Source organism: Pteropus medius, unplaced genomic scaffold (assembly GCF_902729225.1).
Source record: "Pteropus medius unplaced genomic scaffold, Ma_sr-lr_union100, whole genome shotgun sequence".
NCBI classification, from domain to species: domain Eukaryota; kingdom Metazoa; phylum Chordata; class Mammalia; order Chiroptera; family Pteropodidae; genus Pteropus; species Pteropus medius.
In genome coordinates this window covers 1177202-1187204 of record NW_024341893.1, presented here as the reverse complement: position 1 = coordinate 1187204, position 10003 = coordinate 1177202, and the positions used below count along the sequence as shown (strand labels likewise).

At 44.9% G+C, this 10003-nt stretch overlaps 1 pseudogene; it reads left to right on the top strand.

Annotated features, from left to right (window-relative positions):
• Positions 1-9805: 9805 nt before the first annotated feature.
• LOC120596887 (uncharacterized) lies at positions 9806-9922 on the top strand (annotated as a pseudogene).
• The last annotated feature ends 81 nt before the right edge of the window (positions 9923-10003 follow it).

The following is a 10003-nucleotide window of genomic DNA, read 5'->3' as shown; positions in this document are numbered from 1 at the left end:
TTCTCACCATTAATGTTCATTACAGTGAAAGGATACAAGGCAAAATCAGCAAAAAGAAAAGGCACAGGGGAAGAAATCCAGAGGCAACCAGGAGCAAGCTTCCAAGAGTCCCGCCCCAGTGGAGTCACGCAGGACGCACCTAAGTCCTCCAACAACACATGCCAGGTGTCTCCCTGGCCAGCCCAGGAGTACGTGGGTTTACTGGGGTCAGTCACGCAGGCAAGCAGTGCTCGAATGACTGGCCACGGTAACTGAAGCTCCAGACCCACAGAAGGAGAACAGGTTTCAATCACGGATGCCCTTGTTTGCACAAACTATCTAGACAAACTGATGGTGTGGTTTAAGACCCCAAGCATGTGAAAAACACTCTCGTCAGAGAGCTTAATTCCCAGGTGCTGGCCAAGGGCCAGGCATGACAATGGGCCTTTTTTAAGAATGTGCAGGGTTCAGCCCTGTTGAGTTAACTCTTTTCCGCACGAGTACGATCATCACCCTCATTCTTTTCTTTGAGGTGACAGAGATTCAGAAGGGTTAAGAAAGGAGACCAAAGCCACCCAGCTAATAAGTGATGGACCTCTTAAGTCCTTGGTGTGAGGGCTTCAAATGTCCCCTTTAAAGTTGGCCACACCACTGGGGCCACTCTCTCAGACACAGAAAACATAACTGTGGGTTGGATTTGGCTCAAAGACCTGCAGCCTGCATCCTTGGAACATCTGGAGAGTCCACTGAAATGCCTGTAAAGGAGTAAAAGGGGGCGCATCCCCAGTGGGAAAGGGAAGGAACTGGGAGGAAGACCAGGCAAAGGGGTAGAGATGTCAACAGATTCCCCGAGGCCGGAACTTGCTGGGGAAGCTGTTGACCCTGGGACAGTGAGACAGGCCCTGGCCACGGACCTCCAGGGAGGGTCTACGGGCCAGGTGGGGCCAGGTGGGGCCAGGTGGGAAGCGGGAAGGAGAGGCGATCAGGAGCTCCAGCTGTGGGAGCTGGCTGCTTACATGCTCTTCCTTCCTGCTCTGCGTCCCAACGGCAAAGCCCAGACAGCCCGACACGGGAACCCAGGACCCCCCCAAAATACGAGACTCTTTCCTAAAGCAATGCTTTTGGAATCATGGCAGCGACTCATTCCTGGGGTGGCTGCTGCTCTCCTGGGGGTTGGGGAGTGCCACCAGCGCTTCCTGGGCAGGATGCCAAATGTCCCACGAGGTGTCCCATAGTGTCCCAGACAAGCAGTCCCACCCTATGTCCCATGAGACATTCATGGAGATAAAGAACCTGTTTTTAGTACCCAAGCTCAGCACTAGCTCCATTTTACTCACAAACAACGTTTAAATATTTCCAGAAGAGCAACTACTGGGTAAACGAGGAAGGCTTGTTCACTGTCCGCCATTTTGTTCTCTGAATTGCAAGTACAGTGTGCCTGGGTCTGTTTTCGTTTGTGGTAGTACAGACAGCATTCTGGAAGTTTCTGAATGGTACAGACTCCTAAACACCATCATTATGTCTTGCAGCTTCATCAGGCCTGAGCCCTTCACTATTGTATCATAAATTGCTTTCCTCTTATACTTTATATTACAATAAGAACATTATCTTGATTTAAACATTATTTTTGTATGTGGGTAGGTTATATTCTCTATACATTTCATTACGAGGTAGTAAATGGAGCATATAAAAATATCGTACCACTAATCTAGGGTGATAAAAATCAGAACAGCAGCTACCCCGGGGGTTAGGGGGATGGGTGATGAGAGGATTGATGTCGAAGGGGCAGAGAGGAACTTTCTAGAGTGATAAAAATGTTCTCTACTTGACTGGGGGAGTAAATAATTGTCAAAACTCATTGAACTGCACATTTAAGGTGGCACATTTCATTGTAATTGTAATATAAATTACACTTCACTCAAGTTGAATAAAACATAAATTTAAAAATATCTGTATAGAAAAATGTTAAAGTACGTATTCGTAATAGAAATATTACAAATATTACAAATAAAAGGACCTGGTAAGGCCTTGAAATGGATGGAATGGATTTGGACGGGCTCTTACAAGAGCGAAAAAGAACAGCACGGATGATCTTAGTAGGTGCTGCCGGCCATAGTGCTGCTCTGTGAATCCTGCACAAAGCCTGTAAACTTTCAATTAAATAACAGACACACGGATATGTGTGAGTGCTGGATTGTGATGCGAACACATTTCTTATACTGAATTGTAATCGAAAAAGTTTGGAAAACAGGAGTCACTGTCCTTCCAAAATGATCACCCCTTTCGGCATAATAGCCACTCAGGGCAAAGGTTTCAAATGGTGGTGCCTGTCACATGGTTTTTGCGATCATTTCCAATTTGTTTACACTATGTAGTCCAGTGTGATTACATCATCCTGGCTTTACCAGAGAAGCTGGCCAATCAGAAGCTTGTGTTTGCGAGAGGATTAAGTATGGTAGCATTCATTCTCATTACAGAAATCATGGGGAAGGGACAGAAAGGGTGGTAGGCTAAAAAACCGAAATGTTCATTTTTCATAAAGAGGAGTTCACTGAGAATGTCTACATTTTATCGATCTAGAATGAACACGAACAAAATGGGAAAAATACAAATTTTATCACACAATAAGGGCTAATTTTCTCAATATATACATACATTTTCCCCAAATTGAGAAGAAGAGGAACAATCCCATAGGAAGAAGAAATGCACAGAGAATATGAGTAAATAGTTCCTAGAAAAGGAAATAAATGTGGCTCTTAAATGAACGACAAGATATAAGACATGACCGGAAGTAATGCAAAGTAAAACAACACTGAGATAACTTTTTTAATAAAGCAAATTGGCAAACACTGGCAGGGTCCCAGGGGAAGGGCACCCATTGTTGGTGGGAGCATCGACTGGTACAATCTCTTTGGTGGGCAGTTTGTGACATCTGTCAGCATTAGAAATGCAACCACTCCCTGACCCAGAAATTCACATGTAGAACGGCACATACAAAGAGTACAAAAAGACACGTGTGTGCGTGAGGTTCTTCACTGCAATCTTCTTTGAAATAGCGAAAGATAGGGAACAATCTAAATATCCGTCAGTAGGGGACTGGTTAAATAAGTCATGGTAATCCCCACACGGCGTAATGTGCAGTCACAAAAAGACAAACCTATCAAAGGCTCATCGCGGTCACCAGTGACCTCCATGTTGTGCCCATCCAAAGTTCAGTTCTTTTAAATACGTCGGTTCACCAGCAGCGTGTGACACGGTCAAGCACTCTGTCCTTCCCTTTTCCTTCAGCCTCCAGGACAGCCTGCCTAATGGCTGTTCCTCCTCAGTCTCTCGAGGCTCGATTCTTGGTCCTCACCTCACCTCTTCCTCTCAGTGTTCACAGCTCGTCTTGTGGCCTTAAATACCATTGAGAAGCTATCGGATCTCAAATTTCTCTCCTCAGCCTGATCTCTCTCCTGACTCCTTATCCAACTGCTGATTTGACATCTCCATTTGGGTGACTAACAGGCACCTCCAGATCGACACATTGAAAACCGAATTCCTGATTTTCTTCTCAAACGCTTTCTTCTATTCCGTATCTCAGTGAAAGGTCACCCCTTCACCCAGTTGCTCAAGCCAAAAGCCTTGGGTTGTCCTTCATTCTTCTGTTTCTCTCTCATCCTCTAGCCAATGTGACACCAAATTCTGTCAACTCCACCTTCAAAATCTATCCAAAACATGATCACGTCTCGCCCCCTCCACGTTCCCCCCATCCCTGGTCCTGTCCACCCTTGTCATCTGCTTGGACCATCTCAGTGGCCTCCTCAGTGATCTTCCTGCTTCTACCTGCCCCCTGTTTGTGCCACCAGAGTTGGAAAAAATAGACCTTCTCAGGATATGTCACTGTGACATTTCAGAACTCTAGGCAGAGGGAAGTGACAGATCATCACCCTCTTTTTCAACAACAAAGTATCAAGAAACAGAATGGTTTTAGACTTCTCATGAACAATATTGCCAACAAGAAGACAAGGGAACAACCCCTTCAAAATTCCGAAGGACTGCTTTCTGTCCCTGAATTCTGTAGCCAGCCAAACTATCAGTCAAGGAAGAGAGGAAGTTGAACACATTTTCTGATGAGCAAGCTCTCAAAAATTGACCTGTTGAGAAATCTTCCTTAAGAAGCTACAGGATGTGCCCCACCAAAACAAGAGCATCACCAAGAAAAAGGAAGAATTAAGATCTGAGACACGGGAGACCCGTCACAGGAGAGAAGTGAGGGGAATCCCCAGGGTGATGAAAATCTCAGTGTGCCAGCTGGGTATCAAGGTTAGAGATTAACCAGTCTAAATAGGACCACGTGACTCGGGGACTCGAGTCGAGGGCTGTCATCACCGGCGTGCCAACTGCCATTGTATCATTCTGTTTTGTTTTGATTTTTAATCTTGAGACAATGGCTGGGTGAAGGTGAACCACGTTCCTGTCTGTACTTGACTTGTCTTGACCACGATGGAGATCTTGTTCTCCCTCCGTGACTGGCTGCTGGATCCACTGAGGATGCTTGCTTCTCTCCCAATAAATGTGCTGCTTGGCTCTCACTTGTCAGAGGCGAGGGAGTTCTCAGAAGCAGAACGCACAGAGCTGAACTCATTCTTGCCAGCCATGCAGAACGTGGCCCACTTTTCAGCCCTGACAGCTACCCTTATTTTTGGTTAGCAATGTGCTTTCTAGGATTCACTCATGCCCTTGCCCACTGAACTCTCCAGAAGGGGTTTGCATAGACTCTCAGAGAAGCCGACACCAGATGATGACCTGAATATGGGACAGCTCATCCTCTCCCAGGAGCCTCCACTTAAGAGTGGCCAATCTGCCCTTCACTTACACAGATAGGTGGTCTTTACTCTCTAATTCATTTTGGAAGACAGGTAAAATCCAAATAAAATCTGTAGTCTAAATAATAATATTGTACCAATATTGTACCAATAATATTGTACCAATATAGCTTAGTTTTGACAAATGTACCAGTTTCATAAGATGCTAACATTAGAGGAAACTGAGCGAGGAGTATATTTGAGTTTTCTGTACTATTTTTGCAGTTTTTCTATAAATCTAAAATGATTCCAAAATAAAGAGGTTAAAAGGAAACCTCAGCCATTACATATAATAGTCACAAGGGACACGCAGGCAGTGCTAAGGCATTGATGATCGGGTTCTTTACCTAGATGGTGAGTGTAACTTCTCCTTTAAGCTGTTCTTATCTGTTGTATGAAACAATACAATATTTGGGTAACATCTTACACAATGCCTGGTTGTAATCTACTACCACCGATGTCACTGCCAGCCAGAGTGAAGACACATGTCACAGGCATACAATTCTATGTTCTCAGGGGAAAATCCTACCCTCCAAAACAACCAAACCCCTAAAGGCCATTCCACCCGGTAAGCATGTTTTATGATTTTGTTGTACCTTCTCATAGCGTGAACATCTTTCTCATGGTGACTGTGACCCTAGATATAATAATATGTATTTATTAGATATCATGAATCCTATGTCAGCAAACCATGTTCAGTATCATTCTGTTCTTGTTCTCAGATTTTAACCTTGACTCAAGCGCAAACCCTCATTCAGGGATCAACTCCAGTGTCTGAGGGAAAACAAACCTCTGTGTGGTGCCTCACTCAGAGCCAGGAACTTTATGCTTGCCTTTCCTCATCTGTGAACCGGGTATAATAAGATCCCTACCTCACAGCTTGTTATGGGTATGCGTAAAGCACTCAGAACGGTACCTGGCATCCGCTGAGGGCTCTAGAAATGTTTTTTTTTTTTTTTAAACAAAATGAGTTTTTTTTAACGGTCCTTTTAAATATCTACTTTTAACTCTTACATATTGAGTTAAAAACCTCCCCCACTTCTCAACACGACTCCAACAGAAAACAACGGTACAATAAATGGTTGGGTAAATACCGAATTAGAGCTCACATTCGTTGAGGATCTACTCTGTCCCAGGCCTCAATTCTGTATCTCATGAAGCCATCAATCCCACCCCATGGACAGACCTGAGGCCTGAAATCTATGAGGCGACGGCCAATGTCTCTGGGCAGAAAGATGAATTAGAGACAGTGGAGCCCAGTGGTTAAGGTCCTGGAGGCAGAGGGCCTTGGAGATGAATCCCATCTCTTAGGTAAGTGATCTTAGGTAAGTGAGCTCATTTCTCTGAGCCTCAGTTTCCTCTTTTAGAAAGTGAGGGTATGGGGAGTGTACGGAATCCACATAATCACACTCATGGTACCTGACACATAGTGAGTGGCCAACCAGCTCTGGCCATGATGATGAGGGAGACTGAGTCTTCAGCGGGGCTGATCTGGGTCTGTCACAGGAAGCTTCCATATCCAAGACGGTGAGTCGCCCTTCCTTCCTGCTATAACTTGAGGCAGAAAGGAATCTCCCAGGAGGTGAGCTGTGCCCTGGGGCATGCCCCTCACCTCCGGTGGCTCACGGGTCACCTGACATGTGACATCACAGCCAGGATGAAATCATGAAGCACAGAGGTTGGAATGAGAGGAAATGGTTGTTTGCTTGTCTCTTCTTCCTAATCTCAAATTCTTGGATGCAGCACTCAGCTGGTTCCTTCTGAAGCTGTGGGGCCCTCAGGCGTGGGCACTGGCCGTGTAACCCCGGTTAGGAAGGTGGTATGGAAGTAAAGAGTGGGTTCATGCTTTCAATAATCATTGGGACTCATTCATGTATTCGATCATTTCACGGATCTTTATTGTACACCTACACGCATCTGACAGAAAAGCTCCTGCCTTCCCGAAGCTGACAGTTCAGTGGGGGAGTTAGACAACGAATATCACACACAAGTAAATGTTATAGTTTGTTAAGAGGTGATGCGTGCCATGTGAAAAGACTGGACGGGGTAAGTTTAGGGCGGGGGTCAGCAAAGCGTAGCCACAGGCCAAGTCCAAGTCGCATTTGTTTCTGTTTTTGTACAAGCTAAGAATAGATTTCACATTTTTTAAAATTTTATTTTATTATTAGTTTCAAGTATGCAGTACATCGGTTAGACATGTATCTAGTTTATAAAACGATCGCCCTGATTGTTCTTTCTCTCCTCTGGCTCTCTACCTGGTCATTACATTTTTCAGTGGTCGGGAAATCAAGAGAAAAAGATTTCATGATATGTAAAATTTACATAAAATTCACATTTCAGTGTTCATAAATACAGTTTTCTTGGAACATGGCCAGGCTTATTGGGGTACATACTGTCTGTGGCCGCTTTGTAATATAACCACAGAGCTGAGTAGCTGTGACAGAGACCATGTAGCCCATAAAGCCTAAACTATTGAATATCTTGCCCTTCACAGAAAAAGTCTGCAGTCCTCTGGCTTGGGGAATTGGGAGTGGTATATGGAGGTGGATTGTGATTTTATATTAGAAAGTCAAGGACGGACTCACTGAGAAAGTGACATTTGGGTACAGCCTGAAGGAGGGTGGGAGGGAGCTATGCGGGCATTGGGAGAAGAATGTCCCAGGTAGAGGGAACGGCCAGTGCAAAGACCCCGAGGTAGGCACGTGTCCGCCGTGTTCGGGGGACAGTGCAGAAGCCCCTGTGCTGGAGCCAAGCAGGGAGTTGAGTAGTGGGAGACGAGGCAGAATGGTGACAGGGGCGGGTCGTGGGGGGCGTGGGCCAAGGGGAGGACTCTGGCAAATTTTACCCTGAGTGAGATGGAGCCACTGAGGGCCCTGGGCAGGGGAGGGCCATGATCTGAATTGTGTTAACAGGGCCCACTGGTTGCATGTGGGGAAAAGACTTTGGGGGCAGGACAGAAGCAGGGAGACTAGGGAGGGGGCTGCGGAGATAGTCCAGGAGGGAGATGATGGGCAGAGGCTGGGGAGAGAGGGCAGCGGGCAGATTCTGGATAGATTTGAAGGTGAAGATGAGAGTATTTCTCGATAGATAATGTCCCAACTGGGGAAAAGTCTTGCCTAAAAGTCTTCATTCATGTCCCAGGCTTTCAAATTAGACACACCAAGGTTCTCACCCCAGCTTGGCTACATTCCAGCCGTGTGATCTTAGCTCAGTTGCTCAATCTCTCTCAGCCTCAGTTTCCCCATCTATAAAATGAGGTTAATAATTGGGATGCAATATCAGTGGGATCATTCATGCAAAACCCTCAGAATGGGGCTCGGCACATGAGGAGTGCTCCCTACAAGGCAGCTGTGATAATGAGGATCATTCCCCAGGAAAGACCCCAACACCTGTCGGCCCAGGTCACCAGGCGTATGCCACCCTCCCTGAAGGGAGCTGTCCCTCTGCCATTCACGTCCTCTGCTCCTATATTCTTCCTCTGCTCCCCACCGAGTCAGGGGTCTGGAAGCCACACAGTGACATGCTAAGCCTTGCTTAGCCTCGGGTTCCACATCTGTAAAATGGGCTTTGTGAAGTTTGCCTTACAGATCGCCCGGGCCATCAGATGAACCGTCTCACATCCAGGGTGCCTGGCACACACCAGGTGCTCAGAAATCAGTAGCTTCTCTGTTTTACCACAGCCATCAACAACAGCAGCTGCATGGATCTCCTCAAGTATTTGCCTCAACCTTCTACTATAGAAGTTTTCGAACACACAGGAAAATCAAAAGAATTCTACAAGGAGCACACGTATATACCAACACCTGGATTCTGCCATTAGCATTTTACTATTCGTGTTTTAGCCACACATCTGTTGAGTCCTCTGATGGATATCAGTCCATTTTATTTTTTTATGATGAATTGCAAAATCTCGAAATATTTTTATTAAGATTTTTGAGGACTCGGTTTACATCAAGCAGTATTTTTAGCACTGTTTTTAGTTTATTACATCCATTCACTCATCTAATTCTCATAGCCACTCTCTAAAACATATCCAGTATGCAGTATGGTATATTATCCCCATTTTACAGTTGAGAAAATTGAGGCACAGAGAGGCAAAGGACTCATAACTACTAAAGGCTGGAGTTGGATTTGAACTCGGGCCACCTGGCTCCAAAGTCCTGGCTTTTACCTATTAAGGCTACCTTTCTTGGCAGAATGGGCAAAGTATGTCACACAATACGATATCACGCAGCCAAAGTAGAATAATGTTTAGAAGAGTCTAGTAAAAATAACCCTGGATGATGGTATGATCTTGACTCAATGCTGAGTCTGTGTCTAAGAAAAACATGCTCGAAGGGGGCCACCCACGGTTACCAGAGGTAGTTTAGGGGTAAATGGACACTGAGTGATTAAATGAAATCCTTTGTGATTAATTGCAGCTGCAACTAAGTTGAGCTCTTTCTTTGTGCCCCATCCCATGTTACGGGCTTCACATACTGTATCTTTTCAGGCACTTGTGAGGTAGGTACTGTGATGCCAGTTTTAGAGATTAGGATACAGAAGCTAAGTGAAAGGCAGTACTCACCCAAGCTTACCCAGCCAAGAAGTGGCAGAACCAGGATTCGGATCCAGGCTTGTCAGTTCCCTGAACCATTAAACCTCTCTGGGTCTTTTTATTTTCTTATTTTCTTAGTAATAAGATATGACTTTCATAATGGAAAAATACTTTTAAAAAATGTTCTTAAGAAAGTAGACTCATTTATCTTTATTTTACTAGCTACGTGTATTTGATAAAAATTAAAACCCTACCTCACACCACACACAAAATCAGTTCCAGATAGACTGCCAACTTAAATGTAAAATAATAATGTTTTGGGAAAATAACGTAAAAGAATATCAGCATGTTTGGAGGTCTGGAAATATTTCTTAACTAAGTTATAAAAGTGATTCTCCATTAGAGAAAGATTGAAAAATTGGACTAAAGACCATTAAAAAATGCCATCGAATGCCACCTTGAATGTGCCCTATCTCGTCTGATCTCAGAAGCTAAGCAGGGTCGGGCCTGGTTAGTACCTGGATGGGAGACCACCTAGGAATACCAGGTGCTGTAGGCGTTAAAAAAAAAAAAAATGCCATCGAGAGAGTGAAAAGGGAAGCCACAGAGTAGATGTTTATTGTACGTGCAACCGACAAAT